Source organism: Salmo trutta, chromosome 7 (genome assembly GCF_901001165.1).
Source record: "Salmo trutta chromosome 7, fSalTru1.1, whole genome shotgun sequence".
Taxonomy (NCBI): domain Eukaryota; kingdom Metazoa; phylum Chordata; class Actinopteri; order Salmoniformes; family Salmonidae; genus Salmo; species Salmo trutta.
Genome location: NC_042963.1, coordinates 24,668,447 through 24,692,299, shown reverse-complemented (window position 1 = coordinate 24,692,299; position 23,853 = coordinate 24,668,447). Strand labels below are relative to the sequence as shown.

Sequence of the window (23,853 nt, the reverse complement as noted above, 5' to 3'; positions counted from 1 at the left end):
AGGTTTCTAAAAAATAGCACCATAGCCTGTGCCTTTTCTGTGAAGAAAGCAGTACTTATTTTGAAGACCTGGTGGCACTGTCTGCCTCAAATAATCCACACACTGACTCCTCAACATTTACAGGGATTTTGGAAATGGCATGACACATGCTCTCAGATAATGTTGAGGACGACGATATAATGGCTCATTGGTCTCTGCAATTGAAATAAATGTTATGTATGTATATATATATTGATCAACGTATACCTTACCATTCCACTTAATGCAATTAAGTACCTTTGCTTTTTCAGATAATACTGAAAAAGCCTAACAACATTGCCTCACCCACACTTTGTGACTTATATTCATGTTGAGAGTGCGCTACCATTTTGGATGTATCTAATGTACTTGTCTCATGGTGTTAAAATACTTTTCCTCCCCTCCATGTGTCCCCCAGCCTCTTGCGTGCAACTTTTGCCACCAAGGCATCCCAGCTACATGTGATTGTCATCAGCATCAGTTCACGCATGGGCAAGAGGCCCCGGCTTTGAGGACAAGGTGTTTTTTGAGGCATTGGCCTGAGTGTTTAACCACTCTGTGGGGAAACATGCCTCAGCTTTCCAGAGCAATACATTGACTGGACTTAATTGCAACTTCAAATCACCAGTTCTCCCAGCTATATGGGAATCGAAAATCAGTGAGGGGGACAGAAACAGTCAACTTTAGCATGAGGGAAAAGAGTTTGTGAATGGTTCAAGTGAAATGTAAAGCCAGTTCTATGATTTCTTTCCTGTCTTCCTCAATATAATGTATTTTCTTTCTTTCTCCGCAGACACATAGGGCAGAACCAAAGCAGGCTAAATGTTTTTTAGTTTTTTCTAAACTTTGACCCCTTTTTTTTCTCCCTAATTTCAAATCAAATATTATTAGTCACATGCGCCGAATATCATAGGTGTAGATCTTACAGTGAAATGCTTACTTACGAGCCCCTAACCAACAATGCAGTTAAAAAAAATACAGATAAAAGTAACAAGTAATTAAAGAGCAGTAGCAAAACAACAATAGCGAGACTATATACAGGGGTGTACCAGTACAGAGTCAATGTGTGGGGGCACCGGTTAGTTGAGGTAATATGTACGTGTAGGTAGAGTTATTAAAGTGACTATGCATAGATGACAACAACAGACAGTAGTTGCAGAATAAAAGAGGGGGAGGGGGGGCAATGCAAACAGTCTGGGTAGCCATTTGACTAGTGTCACGACTTCCGCTGAAGTTGGTACCTCTCCTTGTTCGGGCAGCGTTCGGCGGTCGACGTCACTGACCTTCTAGCCATCGCCGATCCAATTTTCATTTTCCATTGGTTTTGTCTTGTCTTCCATCACACCTGGTTCCAATTCCATCAATTACATGTTGTGTATTTAACCCTCTGTCCCCCCCATATCCTTGTCCATAATTGTTTGTTGTAGTGCTTGTGCACGGTATGCTGGTATATACCGGGTTTTGTTTGACCCATTTATTTTATTGTTCTGTTGACGATGGTTTATGGTTATTAAACACAACCGTTGTAAATCAGTTTCCGCTCTCCTGCGCCTGACTTCTCTGCCGCCAGTAGCATCGCATTATAACTAGATGTTCAGGAGTCTTATGGCTTGGGGGTAGAAGCTATTTAGAAGCCTCTTGGACCTAGACTTGGTGCTCCGGTATCACTTGCCGTGCGGTAGCAGAGAGAACAGTCTATGACTAGGGTGGCTGGAGTCTTTGACAATTTTTAGAGCCTTCCTAACTCCGCCTGATATAGAGGTCCTGGATGGCAGTAAGCTTGGCCCCAGTGATGTACTGGGCTGTTCGCACTACCCTCTGTAGTGTCTTGCAGTCAGAGGCCGAGCAGTTGCTATACCAGGCAATGATGCAACCAGTCAGGATGCTCTCGATGGTGCAGCTGTAGAACCTTGTGAGGACCCATGCCAAATCTTTTCAGTCTCCTGAGGGTTAATAGGTTTTGAAGTGCCCTCTTCACAACTGTCTTGGTGTGCTTGGACCATGCTAGTTTGTTGGTGATGTGGACAACAAGGAACTTGAAGCTCTCAAACTGCTCCACTGCAGCCCCGTCGATGAGAATGTGGGCTTGCTCGGTCCTCTTTTTCCTGTAGTCCACAATCATCTCCTTTGTCTTGATCACGTTGAGAGTGAGGTTGTTGTCCTGGCACTACACGGCAAGGTCTCTGACCTCCTCCCTATAGGCTGTGTCATTGTTGTTGGTGATCAGGCCTACCACTGTTGTGTCATCAGCAAATGTAATGATGGTGTTGAAGTCGTGCATGGCCGTGCAGTCATGAATGAACAGGAAGTACAGGAGGGGACTGAGCACGCACCCCTGAGGATCCCCTGTGTTGAGGATCAGCGTGGGGGATGTGTTGTTACCTACCTTTACCACCAAGGGGAAGCCCATCAAGAAGTCCAGGATCCATTTGCAGAGGGAGGTGTTTAGTCCCAGGGTCCTTAGCTTATTGATGAGCTTTGAGGGCACTATGGTGTTGAACACTGAGCTGTAGTCAATGAATAGCATTCTCACATAGGTGTTCCTTTTGTCCAGGTGGGAAAGGGCGGTGTGGAGTGCAATAGAGATTGCATCATCTGTGGATCTTTTAGGGCGGTATGCAAATTGGAGTGGGCCTAGGGTTTCTGCGATAATGGTGTTGATGTGAGCCATGACCAGCCTTTCAAAGCACTTCATGGCTTCAGTCGTGAGTGCTACGGTTCGGTAGTCGTTTAGGCAGCTTACCTTAGTGTTCTTGGGCACAGGCACTATGGTGGTCTGCTTAAAACATGTTGGTATTACAGACCCGGACAGGGAGAGGTTGAAAATGTCAGTGAAGACACTTGCCAGTTGGTCAGCGCATGCTCACAGTACACGTCCTGGTAATCCATCTGGCCCTGCTGCCTTGTGAATGTTGACCTGTTTAAAGGTCTTACGTCGGCTGCGGAGAGCGTGATCACAAAGTCTTCCGGAACAGCTGATGCTCTCATGCATGTTTCAGTGTTATTTGCCTCAAAGCGAGCATAGATGTAGTTTAGCTCGTCTGGCGTAGGCTCGTGTCACATGGCAGCTCTTGGCTGTGCTTCCCTTTGTAGTCTGTAATGGTTTGCAAGCCCTGCCACATCCGACGAACGTCAGAGCCGGTGTAGTACGATTCGATCTTAGTCCTGTATTGATGCTTTGCCTGTTTGATGGTTCGTCGGAGGGCATGGCGTAATTTCTTATAAGCTTCTGGGTTAGAGTCCCGCTCCTGTAAAGCGGCAGCTCTAGCCTTTAGCTCAGTGCGGCTGTTGCCTGTAATCCATGGCTTCTGGTTGGGGTATGTACGTACAGTCAATGTGGGGACGACATCAATGCAGTTATTGATGAAGCCAATGATTGATGTGGCGTACTCCTCAATGCCATCGGAGGAATACCAGAACATATTCCAGTCTGTGCTAGCAAAACAGTCCTGTAGCTTAGCATCTGCTTCATCTGACCACTTTTTTATTGATCTAGTCACTGGTGCTTCCTGCTTTAATTTTAGCTTGTAAGCAGGAATCAGGAGGATAGAATTATGGTCAGATTTGCCAAATGGAGGGCAAGGGAGAGCTTTGTATATGTCTTTGTGTGTGGAGTAAAGGTGGTCCAGAGTTTTTATGCTGATAGAAATTTGGTAAAACGGATTTAAGTTTCCCTGCATTAAAGTCCCCGGCTACTAGGAGTGCCGCCTCTGGGTGAGCGTTTTCTTGTTTGCTTATGGCAGAATACTCATTAGCTCATTCATTGCTGTCTTAGTGCCAGCCTCTGACTGTGGTGGTATCTGAACAGCTACGAAAAATACAGATGAAAACTCTCTAGGTAGATAGTGTGGTCTACAGCTTATCATGATATGCTCTACCCCAGGCGAGCAATAGCTCGAGACTTCCTTAGATATCGTGCACCAGTTGTTATTTACAAAAATACATAGTCCGCCGCCCCTTGTCTTACCAGACGCTGCTGTTCTATCCTGCCGGTGCAGCGTATAACCAGCAAGCTGTCACGTCCTGACCAATATAAGTTGTTATTTTCTATGGTAGAGTGGTCAGGGCGTAACAGGGGGTGTTTTTTGTGTTTGTTCTATGTTCTCTATTTCTATGTTAGATTTGTAGTTTGGGGTTTATTTGGTTGACCTTCAATTGGAGGCAGCTGTTCCTCATTGCCTCTATTTGGAGGTCATATTTAGTAGGGGTGTTGCTCATGTTGTTTTGTGGGTAGTTGTTTCCTGTTTAGTGTATGTTCACCTGGCGGAACTGTTCTGTCATTTTGTTGTTTTTGGTTCTAAGTGTCTTCATAATAAAAGGGAATATGAGCACTTTACACGCCGCGCCTTGGTCCCCTTTAGACGACCCACGTTACACAAGCTGTATATTGATAGTGTCGTCGTTCAGCCACGACTCCGTGAAGCATAGGATATTACAGTTTTGAATGTGAGATTTTTATTCGAGGTCATTGAAACTTGTTTGACATTTTTAAAAGCACTGCATGTGCCACAGTATGTCACCAATCAACACAATAGCACACTCAATACATGCAAATATGTACAAAAAATATTTCAGCAGATTGTGTGCGTTTTTGTGAGTTTTTTTGTGTGGCTTAATTTGTGTAAAAAGACACATTTTTGTGAAAAGAGACTGTCATAGGCGTCGTAATGATTGGACCAACACGCAGCAGGTAAAGTGCTCATCTTCTTAATTTATTAGAAATAACACTTAAACTAAAGAAACAAACGATGAAACAGTCCCATAAGGTGCACAGACTATACAGGAAATAATCACCCACAAAACACAAGTGAAACAAACCTCAACTAAATATGGCCTCCAATTAGAGGCAACGACAACCAGCTGGCTCTAATTGGAGGTCCTACCAAAAACCCAACATAGAAATAGAAAACTAGATTTAAACATAGTAATAGAAAACATAGAACCTAAACCAAAAACACCGAAACCCACAAAACAAACACCCCCTGCCATGCCCTGACCAAACTACAATGACAAATTACCCCTTTTACTGGTCAGGACGTGACAGAGACATTTTTGTGAGACTTTATTCATAGGAAAATACATTTTTGGGGGGCAAACTTCGGAACAATCTTTTGAAATGTATTAGAGCAATATATGATGGGCCTTTCTTTTGTGTCCCACGTTTATTTATATATATAAAAAAAAACGTGTTAACCAACACAATGTTGTTAATCAACCTTGTTGTCACCGAAATAATTATAATATAATAGCCTTATGTTTATTTATTTTTTGATTAATGCCAATACTATTTTCTATGCTTGTTTTCACTTAAACAACTTCTTATGGGCAGGTGCGACGGTAGCGTTCCCACCTGGCCAACATCCGGTGAAATTGCAGAGCGCGAAATTCAAAAATACCAAATTCAAATATTTAACATTCTTGAAAATATATGTGTTATACATCAAAATAAAGCTTAACTTCTTGTTAATGACCTCAAATGTATTTTCCGCTGTGTCAGATTTCAAAAAGGCTTTACGGCGAAAGCAAACCATGCAATTATCTGAGGACAGCGCCCCGCATACAAACACATGAAAATCATATTTCAACCAGGCAGGTGCGCCACAAAAGTCAGAAATAGCGATATAATTAATGCCTTACCTTTGAATATCTTCTTCTGTTGGCACTCCAAAATGTCCCAGAAACATCACAAATGTTCCTTTTGTTCGATAATGTCCTTCTTTATGTCCCAAAAATGTCAATTTATTTGGCGCATTTGATTCAGAAATACACCGATTTCAACTCACCCAACATGCCTACAAAGTATCTAATATCACCCAGCCGGCCCGCGGTCCGGAGCCTCCGGCGATGATCCGCGGTCCGGTGACACAATAGTGGAGGGATCAGCTGGCGAAGCAGGGGATACGCCCCGAACCGAAGCCGCCTCCTATGCTGGCGGATAAGCAGGATGTGAGGGTTCTTCGTCCCGCACCAGAACCGCCTCCGATGCAGGAGGATCCGCGGGATGTGAAGGTTCTTCATCCTGCACCAGAGCCGCCACCGACATTAGACACCCACCTTAACCCTCCCTGATTTTTTTGTTTGTTTAAGGTTGTGCGTTCGGAGTCCGCACCTTTGGGGGGGGGGGGCTACTGTCACGTCCTGACAATAGAAAGCTTTTATTTTCTATGGTAGACTAGGTCAGGGCATGACATTGGGTTTTGTCTAGTTTATTTATTTCTATGTTGGTTCTAGTTTCTTTTTTCTATGTTGGGGTTTTTGTCTAGTTTCTGTATTTCTATGTGGGGTTCTAGTTTCTGTATTTCTTTGTTGTTTTTTTGGGGGGGGATGATCTCCAATTAGAGGCAGCTGGTCATCGTTGTCTCTAATTGGGGATCATATTTCAGTTGTTGTTTTTCCCACTAGGTGTTGTGGGAGATTATTTTGAGTTCTTATATGTTGCACCTCTTCGTCACAGTTTGTTGTTTTGTTTATTAGTTTATTTGTATGTCTTGCATAGTTTCACAGTTTAAATAAAATGTGGAACGATACACACGCTGCGCTTTGGTCCCATTCTTCAGACAGTCATGACATACACACAAACACTTACACACGCACTCACTTTGTTTGTACTCATATTACAGCCAAATCTTGACTTTGTGTTAATTATTTTTTATAAATATTTGTATCTAGTTGTCATGTGTTCATTATCTTTAACTGGTTAAATGTTTGTAGTATGCATTTTTCAGTAATGATTGACATGGTTAAATAGTCATAAATCTCTGCTTGATTTAGCTATTGGTATATTTGGCATTTTTACACATTCTGTTTTTCCACTGAAGAAAGCAATAATTAATCAACACACTAATCTAAATAAATGGACATTACCTGTTATAAAACAAAAATTGTTCTCCGTAAATAAATGGTGAGAAATGCTCAGTCTGAAGCCAAGAATAGTGGTATTGCAGAGTTTGAAATTAATTTAATATCTTAATTAACCCTAAGTTATGTTCAATGTCAGCAGCAATTTCCAGTGAGAAATGCTCAGTCTGAAGCTAATAGACTATGGGTTTCACATCCCTATAATAATGATACAAGTTATATCAGCATAAAAATGGTTTATTTACAACCTATGGGGTATAATATGTAGGGAATAGTGGTATAGGAGACTCTGAAATTAATTAAATACCCTAAACCTAAGCTATGTTCAATGTCAGCAGCAGTAGGAGAGTCTGACATGTACGGTGCCTTCGGAAAGTATTCAGACCCCTTGACTTTTTCCACATTTTGTTAGGTTACAGCCTTATTCTAAAATGCATTAATATTCGTTTTTTTTTCCCACATCAATCTACACACCGTACCCCATAATGACCAAGCAAAAACATGTTTGTAGAAAATGTTGCTAATTTATTTAAAGAAATAATACATATATATATATATATATATATATATATATATATATATATAACATATACATCACATTTACATAAGTATTTAGACCCTTTACTCATTCTTCTCTGCAGATCCTCTCAACTCTGTCAGGTTGGATGGAGAGCGTTGCTGCACAGCTATTTTCAGGTCTCTCCAAAGATGTTCAATCGGGTTCAAGTCCAGGCTCTGGCTGGGCCACTCATGGTCATTCAGAGACTTGTCCCGAAGCCATGAGGAAACATGATGCACATCACATCCCACTTGCCAAACTCCAAGCGGGCTGTCATGTGCCTTTTACTGAGGAGTAGCTGAGTTTGGCAGGGCAGCCAGCTCAAGGAAGAGTCCTGGTGGTTCCAAACTTCTTCCATTTAAGAATGATGGAGGCCACTGTGTTCTTAGGGACCTTCAATGCTGCAGAAATGTTTTCGTACCCTTCCCCAGATCTGTGCCTCGACACAATCCTGTCTCAGAGCTCTACCGACAATTCCTTTGACCTCATGGCTTGGTTTTGTCTCTGACATGCACTGCCAACTGTGGAACCTTATTTAGACAGGTGTGTGCCTTTCCAAATCATGTCCAAACAATTTAATTTACCACAGGTGGACTCCAATCAAGTTGTAGAAACATCTCAAGGATGATCAATGGAAAAATGATGCACCTGAGCTAAATGTGTAGTCTCATAGCAAAGCGTCTGAATACTTATTTAAATAAGGTATTTCTGTTTTTTATGTTTAATACATTTGAAAAAATTGCTTTGTCATTATGGGGTATTGTGTGTAGATTGCTGAGGAAATTGTTTTATTTAATACATTTTAGAATAAGGCTGTAACATAACAAAAAAAAGGAAAAAGTCAACGGGTCTGAATACTTTGCAAAGGCACTGTAACCCCTAACTTCAGTTCAGTCTTCGGCAATAAGAACCAAGAGGGGCCTAGCTTCGTCCTTCATGACTGGGAAAGGCCTCGATTCTTGGCCGTAGAAAATCCTACATCCATCGCATTAGATCATAACAGGATGGATCAACAGTGACTCATATTACTAGTTTGCCTCGTAAAAAAGGCTAGTTGTGTTTTGCTGCATAACACACTTACATTATTTGTCTACACATATGATTTGGATCATTGTCAGGTTATTTGATATATAAGCTTCAGGAACAGAAGAACACCATTAGCACTTTCAACAGGTAGTTTGTAAATGTGTAGAATGTGTTTGCTTTGGGTCAACAATGGTAAGTTAACTAATGTAAATTAGACAGTCATAGAGGGTTTTCTTCTGAATAACTGGTCAGAGCATAGCACTTTCCATTGGGCTTCAGGTAACTTGATCACACCAGTTGTGACTACTTCTTTCCTTCACGCCCATTGTTGCTTATATCACTAGATATATCAATGTAATTACACCCAACACATTGTTGAAAAACAGAATGCTTCCCACCACTAGATCACATAACTAAATGTGAGCTGGATGTGATCCCAACGCTGCCACCAGTGTAGCGGAAGAAAGTGAAAGCTGCAACAGGGAGTCTAACCAGGGCTCATACGTGGCAAAGTGAGCTCTAATGGCCATTACCATGAAAGCCTAATAGTCCTCTGGGCAGTGGCAGTAGGTCCTACAATGCTGGCATATGTCTTGTTACAATAGCCTAAGTATATAACATGATATACCCGACCATAATAATCATCATGAAACGGCCTTGGAAGTGCCATAATTGTAAGCCAACATAATTCATTATTTTATATTAACCTGTTTAACTGCATTGATATGGCTTAATTTATCAAATCAAATCAAATTGTATTGGTGACACCCATATTTAGCAGATGTTATTGCGGGTGTAGGGAAATGCTTGTGTTCCAAGCTCCAACAGTGCAGTAGTATCTAACAACGTACAACAATACACGCAAATATAGAAGTAAAAGAATGGAATTAAGAAATATATAAGTATTAGGATGAGCAATGTTGGAATGGCATTGACTAAAATACAGTAGAATACAGTACATACATATCAAATTAGTAAAGCAGTATGTAAACATTATTAAAGTGACCTGTGATTCCATTTTTATGTACATAGGTCAGCAGCCTCTAAAGTGCAGGGTTGAGTAACCGGGTGGTAGCCAGCTAGTGATGGCTATTTAACATTCTGATAGCTTTGAGATAGAAGCTCAGTCTCTCGGTCCCACCTTCGATGCACCTGTACTGACCTCACCTTCTGGATGACAGCGTGATAAACAGGCCGTGTTTCAGGTGGTTGATGTCCTTGATGATCATAATCCAGACTCGTTAAAGCTGCAAATACCATGCAGTTGCAGCTGGGATTTTTTTTGCAGGTATTCTGTTTTCCCACATTTATTGATTAATTAATTTCTCCTCATGAAAATGTATCCCCATTCCCCAATTAAATACCTTCATCAATACCACAAAAAAACAGACAAATACACCTTTTTACTCCAATCTGGCAACCCTCATGAAATCCGACCAGTATCCCAAAGTATTAAGCGAAAACAAGCATAGAAAACAACATTGGCATTAATCAAAAATTTTAAATAAACATATGGCCACTATTATATGTTTTTTTGGTAATAACCTGGTTGATTAACGATATTGGGCTGTTAACATGTTTGTTTTTTTATATAAATAAATGTTGGACAAAAAAAAAGCACTGCAGAACACAATCGCCCAATAACGTAAAATAAAATGCACAAGTTTGCCCCACAATGATATTTTCCTACGAATGAAGTTGCAGACAAATGTGTGCCATTTCCTATGAATTAAGTTGCACAAATGTGTGTATTTTCACATGAATTAAGCTACCCAAAAACGCACTAAATCTGCTGAAAAACGTTTTGTACATGTTTGCACTAATTGAGTGTGAGATTGTTTTGCACCCATTGTCAGTGCAAAATATATCATACTTTTCAGTGTATCCCATAACCACTTGAGCCTCAGTAAAGTGTTTGAGGCCACCATATCAAACTGTAATTTCTGATATCTACTGTATGTCTATGGCATGAACCCTGCTGTAGCACGAAGAGTGCCAAGAGCACAGATCGTGTCCGAATTTACAGTATGTGAAATTTCAAAAATGGAGTTTGCTTTAATAATACTGTATTAATAATAATAATAAAAACAATCCAACACATAGAACAGAGACAATAAACAAATCTATATCCAGAGGAAATTAGAACAGAATTAACAGAGGTCCTTGAAAGCTTTTATGAACAGCACGGTCTTGAGCCTTGCCTTAAACATGGAAAGAAACTCTTTAGCCCTAATAGTGTCTGAAAGTGTGTTCCACAGCCACGGATGTTATACTCATTTCGGCTTTTCATGTAGTACAATTCGCAGCACACTTTGGAGGAAGATAATCGTCTTTCCAGGCTCATGTGTGTTTGACAGCAGCTGAAAGAGAAACTCAGCTGATAATGAGATATGTCCTGTACCCAAATTAACAAATGGCGGGAATCAACACAATTGCAAATTAGATGAGCAATTCTCAGGATGGGTGAGGCTAGTACGATGATATTTGTTGCTTACTGAATTCGTTTTTACTAAAGAGTACATTCTAAGTAGTACACAGTATGTCGTTTTATTAAGTAGTAGGCAAGACAGATTTTATGCAGGTCAGAACTACAGGTTTGACCTACAGTATACAAGAGAGGGCACCCTATCTTACAAGCCTTTTTTGCTGTCCCAAAAATAGCTACCTGGTCCCCACTCGAGTAGGTGATTGTGACCCACACAATTTAGCCTTGTCTGAGACTGGTGGTGACTCTGGGTGAAAATTCAAGGTATCTGGGGAGATCATGCTATCGCTAGATGTAGAGTGTGGATCTCCCTATGACAACTCCCTATCCACTAACAATGTTTTAATTGTAGGTGCTTCTTGATCACCTCTGTAACAAATAAAGGCATCCCATTAAGCTTGTGGCATAGCAGAAAGTCCCACAAGCCTAAAAACATTGCATCTACCATATTGAATGTCTTGGAGATAATGTTGTATTTACAAGCTGTATCTAATATACACTGCTCAAAAAAATAAAGGGAACACTTAAACAACACAATGTAATTCCAAGTCAATCACACTTCTGTGAAATCAAACTGTCCACTTAGGAAGCAACACTGATTGACAATACATTTCACATGCTGTTGTGCAAATGGAATAGACAACAGGTGGAAATTATTGGCAATTAGCAAGACACCCCCAATAAAGGAGTGGTTCTGCAGGTGGTGACCACAGACCACTTCTCAGTTCCTATGCTTCCTGGTTGATATTTTGGTCATTTTTGAATGCTGGCGGTGCTTTCACTCTAGTGGTAGCATGAGACGGAGTCTACAACCCACACAAGTGGCTCAGGTAGTGCAGCTCATCCAGGATGGCACATCAATGCGAGCTGTGGCAAGAAGGTTTGCTGTGTCTGTCAGCGTAGTGTCCAGAGCATGGAGGCGCTACCAGGTGACAGGCCAGTACATCAGGAGACGTGGAGGAGGCCGTAGGAGGGCAACAACCCAGCAGCAGGACCGCTACCTCCGCCTTTGTGCAAGGAGGAGCAGGAGGAGCACTGCCAGAGCCCTGCAAAATGACCTCCAGCAGGCCACAAATGTGCATGTGTCTGCTCAAACGGTCAGAAACAGACTCCATGAGGGTGGTATAAGGGCCCGACGTCCACAGGTGGGGGTTGTGCTTACAGCCCAACACCGTGCAGGACGTTTGGCATTTGCCAGAGAACACCAAGATTGGCAAATTCGCCACTGGCGCTCTGTGCTCTTCACAGATGAAAGCAGGTTCACACCTGCAACATCCTCCAGCATGACCGGTTTGGCGGTGGGTCAGCCATGGTGTGGGGTGGCATTTCTTTGGGGGGCTGCACAGCCCTCCATGTGCTCGCCAGAGGTAGCCTGACTGCCATTAGGTACCGAGATGAGATCCTCAGACCCTTTGTGAGACCATATGCTGGTGCGGTTGGCCCTGGGTTCCTCCTAATACAAGACAATGCTAGACCTCATGTGGCTGGAGTGTGTCTGCAGTTCCTGCAAGAGGAAGGCATTGATGCTATGGACTGGCCTGCCCATTTCCCAGACCTGAATCCAATTGAGCACATCTGGGATATCATGTCTCTCTCCATCCACCAACGCCACGTTGCACCACAGGCTGTCCAGGAGTTGGCAGATGCTTTAGTCCAGGTCTGGGAGGAGATCCCTCAGGAGACCATCCGCCACCTCATCAGGAGCATGCCCAGGCGTTGTAGGGAGGTCATACCAGCACGTGGAGGCCACACACACTACTGACTTGTTTTAAGGACATTCCATCAAGTTGGATCAGCCTGTAGTGTGGTTTTCCACTTTAATTTTGAGTGTGACTCCAAATCCAGACCTCTATGGGTTGATAAATTGGATTTCCATTGATTATTTTTGTGTGATTTTGTTGTCAGCACAATCAACTATGTAAAGAAAAAAGTATTTAATAAGATTATTTCATTCATTCAGATCTAGGATGTGTTATTTTAGTGTTCCCTTTATTTTTTGAGCTTTGTATATATATATACTGTATATGCAGTATCAGTCAAAGGTTTGGACACACCTACTCATTCAAGAGTTTTTCTTTACTTTGTAACGTCTGCTTCCAACTCACTCTCAAATTCGTAGATCCCCTGAACGCAGCTCACTTTCCAGCCCACTTTCCCGCTCACACTCTCAAACACATAGATACCCTGAACGCAGCTCACTCTCCAGATCCCAATCACCCGAATTCTGATCACCTGTTCACACACACCTGTATGTCATTATCAAACATTATTTAGTTCAGTTCTTTGCACCCCATCATTGTGAGGTATTGTTTGTTTTGTGACACACTTTTAGTCAGAGTGCTGGGTTTCCCGTAATTGTAATCCTCCTGCGTATAATAGTTTTTGCCTGACTCACTAACGATGCTTTTTGCCTATTCCCTGCCTGTGCTTTAGCCTATCGGATTTCCTGTTATCAACTTATTGCCTGATCTCCCGGACAACGTTAATAGCCTTTTCCCTGCCTGTACTGTTGCCTTTTTGGACCCCCTGTAAATGACCTTCTGCCTGCCCCTGGACCATTCTACCTAGCTCCTCCTTTGGTCCTTTACAATTAAACATCTCTTGTGTCCTGAACTTGAAACCAGCTCTCTGTCTCCCATCGTGTTCATTACATTTATGTACTGTTTTCGACATTGTAGAATAATAGTGAAGACATCAAAACTATGAAATAACACATATGGAATCATTTAGTAACCAAAAAAGTGTTAAATAAAAATATATTTTAGATTTTAGATTCTTCAAAGTTACCACCTTTTGCCTTGATGACAATTTTGCACACTCTTGGCATTCTCTCAACCAGCTTCACCTGGAAAGCTTTTCCAACAGTCTTGAAGGAGTTCCCACAAATGCGGAGCACTTGTTGGCTGCTTTTCCTTCACTCTGCGGTCCAACTCATCCCAAACCATCTCAATTTGGATGAGGTTAATTGATTGTGGAGGCCAGGTCATCTTATCAGGTCATCTTATGCAGCACTCCATCACGCTCCTTCTTGGTCAAATAACACTTACACAGCCTGGAGGTGTGTTGGGTCATGGTCCTGTTGAAAAACAAATAATAGTCCCACTAAGCGGAAACCAGATGGGATGGCGTATTGCTGCAGAAGTCTGCCTTGAATTCTAAATTAAATCACTGACAGTGTCACCAGCAAAGCACCCTCACACCTCCTCCTCCATGCTTCACTGTGCAGAGATCATCCGTTCATCTACTCTGCGTCTCACATTTACACGGCGGTTGGAACCAAACATTTTAACTCATCAGACCAAAGGACAGATTTACACCGGTCTAATGTCCATTGCTCGTGTTTCTTGGCCCAAGCAAGTCTCTTCTTCATAGTAGTGGTTTCTTTGCAGCAATTTGACCATGAAGGCCTGATTTACACTGTCTCCTCTGAACAGTTGATGTTGAGATGTGTCTGTTACTTGAACTCTGTGAAGCATTGGGCTGCAAAATGAGCTTATCCTCTGCAGCAGAGGTAACTGCGTCTACCTTTCCTGTGGCGGTCCTCATGAGAGTCAGGTTCATCATAGCGCTTGATGGTTTTTGCGACTGCACTTGAAGAAACTTTCAAAGTTTCGGAAATGTTCCTGATTGACTGACCTTCATGTCTTAAAGTAATGAAGGACTGTCGTTTCTGTTCTTGCCCTAATATGGACTTGGTCTTTTACCAAATAGGGCTATCTTCTGTATACCACCCCTACCTTGTCACAACAGCACTGATTGGCTCAAATGCATTAAGAAGGAAAGACATTCCAAATATGTGACTCACCACCTGGATTCGGTCTCATGGAGCAACATTTTAAGTACCGATAGAGACTCAGAGCTTCAAAATGGTATATCACACACAGCATTTGAGGAAACAATTAGAAAGTAATTATGCTTTGAAAGTTGATCAATTTGTAAACTCACTTTTGAGAAAACCATCTTTCAATGTTTTGGTACTACCATTGGAGAGCCCTTCTTTGTCTATGCCCGTTCAGCATTGTTCAAACCCTCTTAAGCATTAGCCCCACCCATCTCTTTAAGGGTTGATCAGTGCATTCTGTACTAACTTGCGAGCTACTTCCAGGCATCTAAGAGAGAGTGAACAGCTCTCTGAACATTACTCGCTCTAGCAGAGCTGGTTAGGCTGTTCCAGGGTGTTGGTGATAGCATCTGTGCTGTCAGATTGTCAGTTCGCAAATTCAGAGCGTTTCGCGTTCAGAGCGCACACTGGACGCTCTGGCCAATAAAGTAGAGTTGTTCCGAAAGCTCTGACCTCACAACGACAGTCAAGCACCCAAGCTAACTGGCTAACATTGGCTAGCTACTTCCAGACACATAATGAGAGAACACCCCACTCTGACCATTTTACTCCCCCTAGCAGAGCTGGTTAGGCAGTTTCATGTTATCCAGAATGTTGGTGACTGTAACAGTGCTGCTGGTAATAATTGAATTACGCTTTGTTGCAGACGTTTACTGACACCGGACATATTCCACTTGTGTTGAGCATTCAAAAATGAATAAGTTATTCTGTGCTCTGGCACACTAAGATGAGTGTTTTGATAAGAAATTTAACTAGACAGCTTGCTAGGTAAATCATGAATCCCAACGCATGACGTAACGTTAGTTTGTGAGCCAGCCAGCTAACGTTAGCTAGCTAGCTAATAGTACACTAACTTGAAATTAATAGGTGGAGTCTTTTGTTAAGACATGTAGCTAGCTAGCTAAACAATGGACCATAATCACAAATCACGACGTTACTACCCTGCATGAATCTGCAGGTAGCTAACCAACCAGGTCTCTGGCTATTTGTATTTGTATTTATTTTGGATCCCCATTAGCTGCCGCCAAAGCAGCAGCTACTCTTCCTGGGGTCCAGCAAAATTAAGGCAGTTTATACAATTTCAAAACATTATAATACACCCACAGATTTCACAGCAGTGTGCCCTCAGTCCCCTACTCCACCACTACCACAGATCTACAGTACTAAATCCATATGTATGTTATCGTGTGTGTGTGTGTGTATATGCATGCATGGGTCTGTGCCAATGTTTGTGTTGCCTCACAGTCCCCGCTGTTCCATAAGGTGTTTTTTTAATCTGTTTTTTTAAATCTAATTCTTCTGCTTGTGTCAGTTACTTGATGTGGAATAGAGTTCCATGCAGTCATGGCTCTATGTAGTACTGTGTTCCTCCCATAGTCTGTTCTGGACTGTGAAGAGACCTCTTGTGGCATGTCTTGTGGGGTATGCATGGGTGTCTGAGCTGTGTGCCAGTAGTTTAGACAGACAGCTCGGTGCATTCAACATGTCAATACCCCTTATAAATAAAAGCAGTGATGAAGTCAATCTCTCCTCTACCTTCAGCCAGGAGAGATTGACATGCACATTATTAATATTAGCTCTCTGTGTATATCCAAGGAGCAGCCGTGCTGCCCTGTTCTGAGCCAATTGCAATTTTCCTAGGTCCTTTTTTGTGGCACCTGACAACACGACTGAACAGTAGTCAAGGTGTGACAAAACTAGAGCCTGTAGGACCTGCCTTGTTGATAGTGTTGTTAAGAAGGCAGAGCATTGCTTTATTATAGACAGACTTCTCCCCATCTTAGCTACTACTGCATCAATATCTTTTGACCATGATAGTTTACAATCTAGAGTTACTCCAAGCAGTTTAGTCATCTACTCAATTTCCACATTATTTATTAAAGATTTAGTTGAGATTTAGGGTTTAGTGAGTGTTTTGTTCCAAATACAATGCTTTTAGTTTTAGAAATATTTAGGGCTAACTTATTCCTTGCCACCCACTCTGAAACTAACTGCAGCTCTTTGTTGTGTTTTGTAGTCATTTCAGTTGCTGTAGTAGCTGATGTGTATAGTGTTGAGTCATCCGCATACATAGAAACTCTGGCTTTACGCAAAGTCAGTGGCATGTCGTTAGTAAAAATTTAAAAAGCAAGGGGCCTAAACAGCTACCCTGGGGAATTCCTGATTCTAACTGGATTATATTTGATAGGCTTCCATGAAAGAATACCCTCTGTGTTCTGTTAGACAAGTAACTCTTCATCCACATTATAGCAGGGGGTGTAAAGCCATAACACATATGTTTTTCCACCAGTAGATTATGATCAATAATGTCAAAGGCTGCACTGAAGTCAAACAAGACAGCCCCCACAAACATTGTATCATCAATTTCTTTCAGCCAATCATCTGTCATTTGTATAAGTGCTGTGCTTGTTGAGTGTCCTATAAGCATGCTGACTTTCTGTTGTCAATTTGTTTACTGTAAAATAGCATTGTATCTGGTCAAACACAATTTTTTTCCAGAAGTTTTCTAAGGGTTGGTAACAGGCTGATTAGTCGGCTATTTGAGCCAGTAAAGGGGGCTTCACTATTTTGGGTAGTGGAATGACTTTAGCTTCCCTCCAGGCCTGAGGGCACACACTCTATCGTAGGCTTAAATTGAAGATGCGGCAAGTAGGAGCGGCAATATCGTCTGCTATTATCCTCCGTAATTTTCCGTCTAGATTGTCAGTCCCCGGTGGCTTGTCATTGTTGATAGACAACAATTTTTTCACCTCTTCCACACTGACTTTACGGAATTCAAAAGTACAATTCTTGTCTTTCATAATTTGGTCTGATATACTTGGATGTGTAGTGTCAGCGTTTGTTGCTGGCATGTCATCCCTAAGTTTACTTATCTTGCCAATGAAAAAGTCATTAAAGTAGTTTGCAATATCAGTGGGCTTTGTGATGAATGAGCCATCTGATTCAATGAATGAAGGAGCCGAGTTGGCTTTTACTCCCAAATGTTTTATTTAAGGTGCCCCAAAGCTTTTTACTATCATTCTTTATATGATTTATCTTTATTTCATAGTGTAGTTTATTTTTATTTAGTTTAGTCACATCATTTCTTCATTTGCAGTACGTTTGCCAGTCAGTTGGGCTGCCAGACTTAATTGCCATATGTTTTGCCTCATCCCTCTCAACCAATTCCTCATCATTCCAAGGGGATTTAACAGTTTTTACAGCCATTTTCTTAATGGGTGCGTGCTTATTAGTAACTGGAATAAATAGTTTCATAAATGCGTCAAGTACTGTGTCTGGTTGCTCCTCATTACACACCACAGACCAGCAAATATTCTTTACATCAACAATATATGAATCACTTCAAAACTTATTGTATGACCTCTTATACACTATGTTAGGCCCAGCCTTTGGAACTTTGGTTTTCCTAGATATGGCTATTATATTGTGATCACTACATCCTATGGATTTGGATACTGCTTTAAAGCAAATATCTGCAGCGTTAGTAAAAATGTGATCAATACATGTTGATGATTTAATTTATGTTCTGTTTTTAACTACCCTGGTAGGTTGACTGACAACCTGGTCCAGGTTGCAGGCACTAGTCAAGCAAATGTGTCTGAGATACGAAGTATAAGATCATACACATAATGTTAGCTAGCTAACAGTACACTTGAAATGAAACCACTTTCTTGTCAAAATTAGAAATGTGTAATAGAGAAAATGTAGATAGCTAGAATATCTTACCAGTATACATCATGGTTATATGCATCTACTGTCTGGTTGCCCTTAGTTTGACCATGTAATCCAGACTGGAGTTTTCTCCATCGCCTTAGCTATTATACTCAAACTCCACTGATATCAAAACTCAGTCCTCCAGAAAGTGGAGAGCAAACACATAACGTTAGCTAGCGAGCCAGCCAGCTAACGTTAGCTCGCTAACAATACACTTTAACTTGACATTAGGTTTATGCAGTTTTACTACACGATAAATAAAATAAAAAGCTGCATTTGACACGATTACCTAGACATATTGACAGGCTCCAATAGACAGACACGTGCTATATGGCAGACCAATCCAAACTCATCTTTCGGCATGTCCAGCCCACTCATTATCTCAGCCAATCATGGCTAGTGAGAAGGTTGCTCACGTTTTCTGTGGCTAAACCAACTAGGCTTGTAATTTAACAATTGTATCGTATTTACAGATGGCATACATGTTTGATATTAAGGAACATTAATGTTCGAGAAGGCATTTCTTCCAAAATACACATTTTGATAAACTATTTATTTATGTTCAAACAGCTCTCCTGTGAAGTCGTGACTTGCGACATATGCCTAGTTTCCTGAATCGGGTCAAAAATTAACAAGTCACACCTGTTAATTGAAATGCATTATATGAGACTATCTCATGAAGCTGGTTGAGAGAATGCCAAGAGTGTGCAAAGCTGTCAAGGTGCATTATGATCATGCAACGTTTACAGATGCAGGCCAGTAGCATTATTTTCTTTATTAGAGAGGGTCAGATGCAGCATTTCCTGTTCATTGGAGAGCTGGTCATTTGTTCTTCCTTTCCATCCACCACCAATCTTGACAGATGTGTTACTGGAAAAAGGGTCTATTATGATACGAGGCCAGACCCCCAGACCCCTAAAGGAATCTAGCTCATGGCCTCTGAAACAATGTCCTCTTTTATTTATTTTTTCCACCGGTGAGGCACAATTCATTGCTGGGCGGCCAAAGGCTGTCATCTCATCGCACAGACAATAGCCCTGTGACATGAGGGCTCCTCGTAAAATATGTTGTAGGCCTCTGCGCTCTGCAGCACACATCTAATCTGGCCCAAAATCAAATCTCATCCCTTTATTTTTTCAGGCGGTAGTGATCATGAGGGCTGGGCTAGGCTGCAGTAGGGTGCAGCAACGCCCGAAGTATAATCACTATTTCAGAAGGCTTTGGAGGTTGGGAAAAACAAACCTGTATAAAAAGCCCTGAAGGGCATAGGGATTTCAATCACTTTAAAGCCTCCTGCGGCACTGTTGCTTTAGTAAATTGTGGATGGTCAAATCCCAGCTATATCCTTTGAGTGATTGCACACAATGAGTGGTCGATGCTGTTTTGCACTGGTTTCCTATTCATTAGAAATACAGTGAGCTCCAAAAGTATGGGGACAGTGACACTTTTTTGTTGTTGTTTTGGCTCTGTACTCCTACACTTTGGATTTGAAATTATACAATGATTATGTTAAAGTGCAGACTGTCATCTTTAATTTGAAGGTATTTTCATCCATATCGGGTTAACCGTTTAGAAATTACAGGACTTTTTTGTACATAATCCCCCCATTTTAGGGGAACAAAAGTATTGCAACAAATTCACTTATATGTGTATTAAAGTAGTCAAAAGTTAAGTATTTGGTCCCAAGCTAGTGACTCTACAAATTTGTTGGAAGCATTCACTGTTTGTTTTGGTTCTGTTTCAGATTATTTCTTGAATAACGAATTAGGAGAAAATTACAGAATAAATATCATACCACCCCCCAAAAAATCATAACCTCCCCTGTTATTGTAATAGTGAGAGGTTAGCATGTCTTGGGGTATGATACTTGTGGGTTTGTTACTTTCTCACTCATCATTATTCATGATTCATTCAGGACTATCTGTAATCATGGTAACATCCACATTAATGTAGAAGTGGTTAGAAACATATTCAAAACAGTTGCTTAACAAGTCATATAATACGTTACATGGACTCACTGTGTGCAATATTAGTGTTTAACATGATTTTTGAATGACTACCTCATCTCTGTACCCCACACCAGTGGCGGCTGGTCGGAGGAGCTATAGGAGGATGGCCTCATTTTAATGGCTCGAAAGGAATACATGGAAAATTATCAAACATATGGAAACCGCTTTTGACTGTGTTTCAATATTCAATTCCAGCCATTACAATGAGCCCGTCCCCCTATAGCTCCTCCCACCAGCCTCCACTGCCCCACACATACAATTATCTGTAAGGTCCTTCGGTCGAGCAGTGAATTTCAAACACAGATTCAACCACAAAGACCTGGGAGGTTTTCCAAAGCCTCGCAAAGAAGCGTACCTATTGGTACATGGGTAAAAAACTAAAAACAGTCTTTGAATATCCCTTTGAACATGAAGTTATTAATTACACTTTGGATATTGTATCAATACACCCAGGCACTACAAAGACAGAGGTGTACGTCCTAACTCAGTTGCCGGAGAGGAAGGAAAACGCTCAGGGATTTCACCATGAGGTGATTTTAAAACAGTTACAGAGTTTAATGGCTGTGATAGGATAAAACTGAGGATGGTTGATCAACATTGCAGTTACTCCACAATACTAACCTAAATGACAGAGTGAAAAGAAGGAAGCCTATACAGAATACAAATATTCAAAAACATGCATTCTGTCTGCAACAAGGCACTAAAGTAAAACTGCAAAAAATGTGGCAAAGAAATTAACTTTATGTCCTGAATACAAAGCGTTAGGTTTGGGACAAATCCAACACATCACTGAGTCTGACTCTTCATATTTTCAAGCATGGTTGTGGCTGCATCATATTATGGGTATTATTGTCATCGGCAAGGACTAGGGAGTTTTATTGGATAAAAATTAACAGAATAGAGCTAAGCACAGGCAAAATCCTAGAGGGAAACCTGATTCAGTCTGCTTTCCAACAGACATTGGGAGACAAATTCACCTTTCAGCAGGACAATAACCTAAAACACAAGGCCGAATATAGACTGGAGTTGCTTACCAAGACGGCATTGACTGTTCTTGAGTGGCCTAGTTACAGTTTTGACTTAAATTGGCTTGAAAATCTATGGAAAGGCTTGAAAATGGCTGTCTAGAAATGATCAACAACCAATAATGCTGAGTGATAAGTACTTTTATTGGTCGATTCGGTTTCGGTTTGATTATAAAACAAATTATCACAGTTTTCGATTTTGGTTTCAGTAATTTTTTAAAACATTAAAAGCATTATGAAAAATATTTTTGCTTTTTAATAGCCAAAACATTGAAAATATTCCATTGTCTCTGTCAGGTCCACATTGCGTAGACATCAATAGAAAAATAGGAGATTACATTTTTTGCATTTGTCTATATTACTTTGTTTTTATTTGATGACTTTATTATTTTAAAGTCATCATCTCATCTCTGCTCAGGCATTAGCAGCCAAAAAGCCAGACAACATTATCTCTGTAGTCCCCATACTGTTCTGTCATTAGTCATCCTATTTAGCTAAGCTAGCTGCAGAGCTGTCTGACAAAATTATTTTACTAGTTCGGTCAGTTAGTTGTTTAATAATCAAGAAAAAACATTTTGGGGGTTAATCACTCAGCAATAACAAACAACTTCACAGAGCTTGAAGAATTTTTTTAATAATAATGTGCCAATATTGTACAATCCAGGTGTGCAAAGCTCTTAAAGACTTACACAGAAAGGTGATTCAAACATGCATTGACTCAGTGTTGTGAATACTAATGTAAATGAGATATTCTGTATTTTTTTTAATCAATTTACAAAAATTTGAAAATATGTTTTCACTTCGTCATTATGGGGCATTGTGTGTAGATGGGTGAATTTTTAAAAATTCTGTCTGTAACAACAAAATGTGAAATAAGTCAAGGGGTATGAATTCTTTCTGAAGGCACTGTATGTGTAGGTAGTGAATTTAATGTTTATGTTTTCAATATATCACAAACTGTTCATGCATATTATTGGCTATTGATTTGGACATTTAAAAGCAGGGTTTTGACATTGGGCTATTTATCAAAAGTTCTTGTCACCAGCAAGCAGCGACAGCATCTTTTTCAACTTATGTTTTAGGAATGTTTTAGGAATATAGTGTAAATGGATCTTCAACAATGTCCAGTAGTATTCTACTTAACAATCAGGTAAAAACTGCTGAATGAGTCCAAAAACTTTCTGTGATTTATTTATTTTTTGGGTATTTAATTTGCCTAAGAGAAACAGAGCCAACGAACAGCAGATCTTCTGCATGTGTGTGCTAACTGATTTGTTTGGGCTACCATAGGAATATCCAGGAAGCACTACATCAAAAGGCAGCCTGTATTACCTGATTGTGATCACGTCTCATATACTTGCAACATGACAAACCATTGGTAACACATAGAAATTATTTCTCATTTGCTCACATTAATACTCTTTCGGGGCATCAAAGATACAGTAAATCATGACGCCACATGTCCACACAATGCATTATTTGTTTGCTAGGTAGAAGCCATGTACTGGGAGTGACTAAAAGAGCTCACACTTTAACCCTTCACACATTTCTCAGCTGTTTAAACTAAAGGCTAACACCATTTCAAACAATTGTGCATATCTCCATTATCTTTCAATGGTTTTAAGATCTAATCTCAATATTGCAAAAAACAAGCATGCAATGGACCATGTTACAGACTAAAGATTGGTTAGGCCTACTAAGCTATTATTGATTGAAGATTGAACAGAATAAAAATAAGAAGAGGCAAAGGTGTGTGTTCATGGTCATGTTTTTATTATGTGCCCTGTTCATTCACTGTAGGCATAACATAAAAGCACACTGAGGAGCTTGTGCAGTAAATTCAATATATTTGTTATACCGGTGACGGAAACTACAATATATGAACAACATGATACCGATTTGGTTGGAGATACAGTGATACAATATAGCTGTAAAATCAGGTATCTACCTATGGGAATTTACATCCAAAAGGACCCATAAGAACCCAGATGTGAATTTCATAGGAGTATGTGAAATTGGTTGTCAAATGAAAGCTAAGAGTCTATACTTTTTGAGAAATCAAAGCATTTAAAAAAAAATGTCCATCCTAAAAATTAGGAATAGGAGAAGGCATTGATTTCTGGTCAATCAGATGGAAAAGGGGACTTAGACACCATCTACCAGAAAGGTCTTAAAAATGTATTAGAAATACATCAAAACACAATAATGTTGAAGTAAAGACCCCTGCAAAATAATATCTACACTTATATTTAGATTTGTAAGTTGCACAAACATTGCATTGTGACTTGTAATTCCGTTACCAAAAACCCACGTTTAAG

General features: G+C 40.6%; 1 protein-coding gene across 1 annotated transcript in view; it reads right to left on the bottom strand.

Annotated features, from left to right (window-relative positions):
• The window catches only part of lingo1a (leucine rich repeat and Ig domain containing 1a), a 298,690-nt gene that overhangs the window by 54,492 nt on the left and 220,345 nt on the right, over positions 1 to 23,853 (bottom strand). The window lies entirely within an intron of this gene.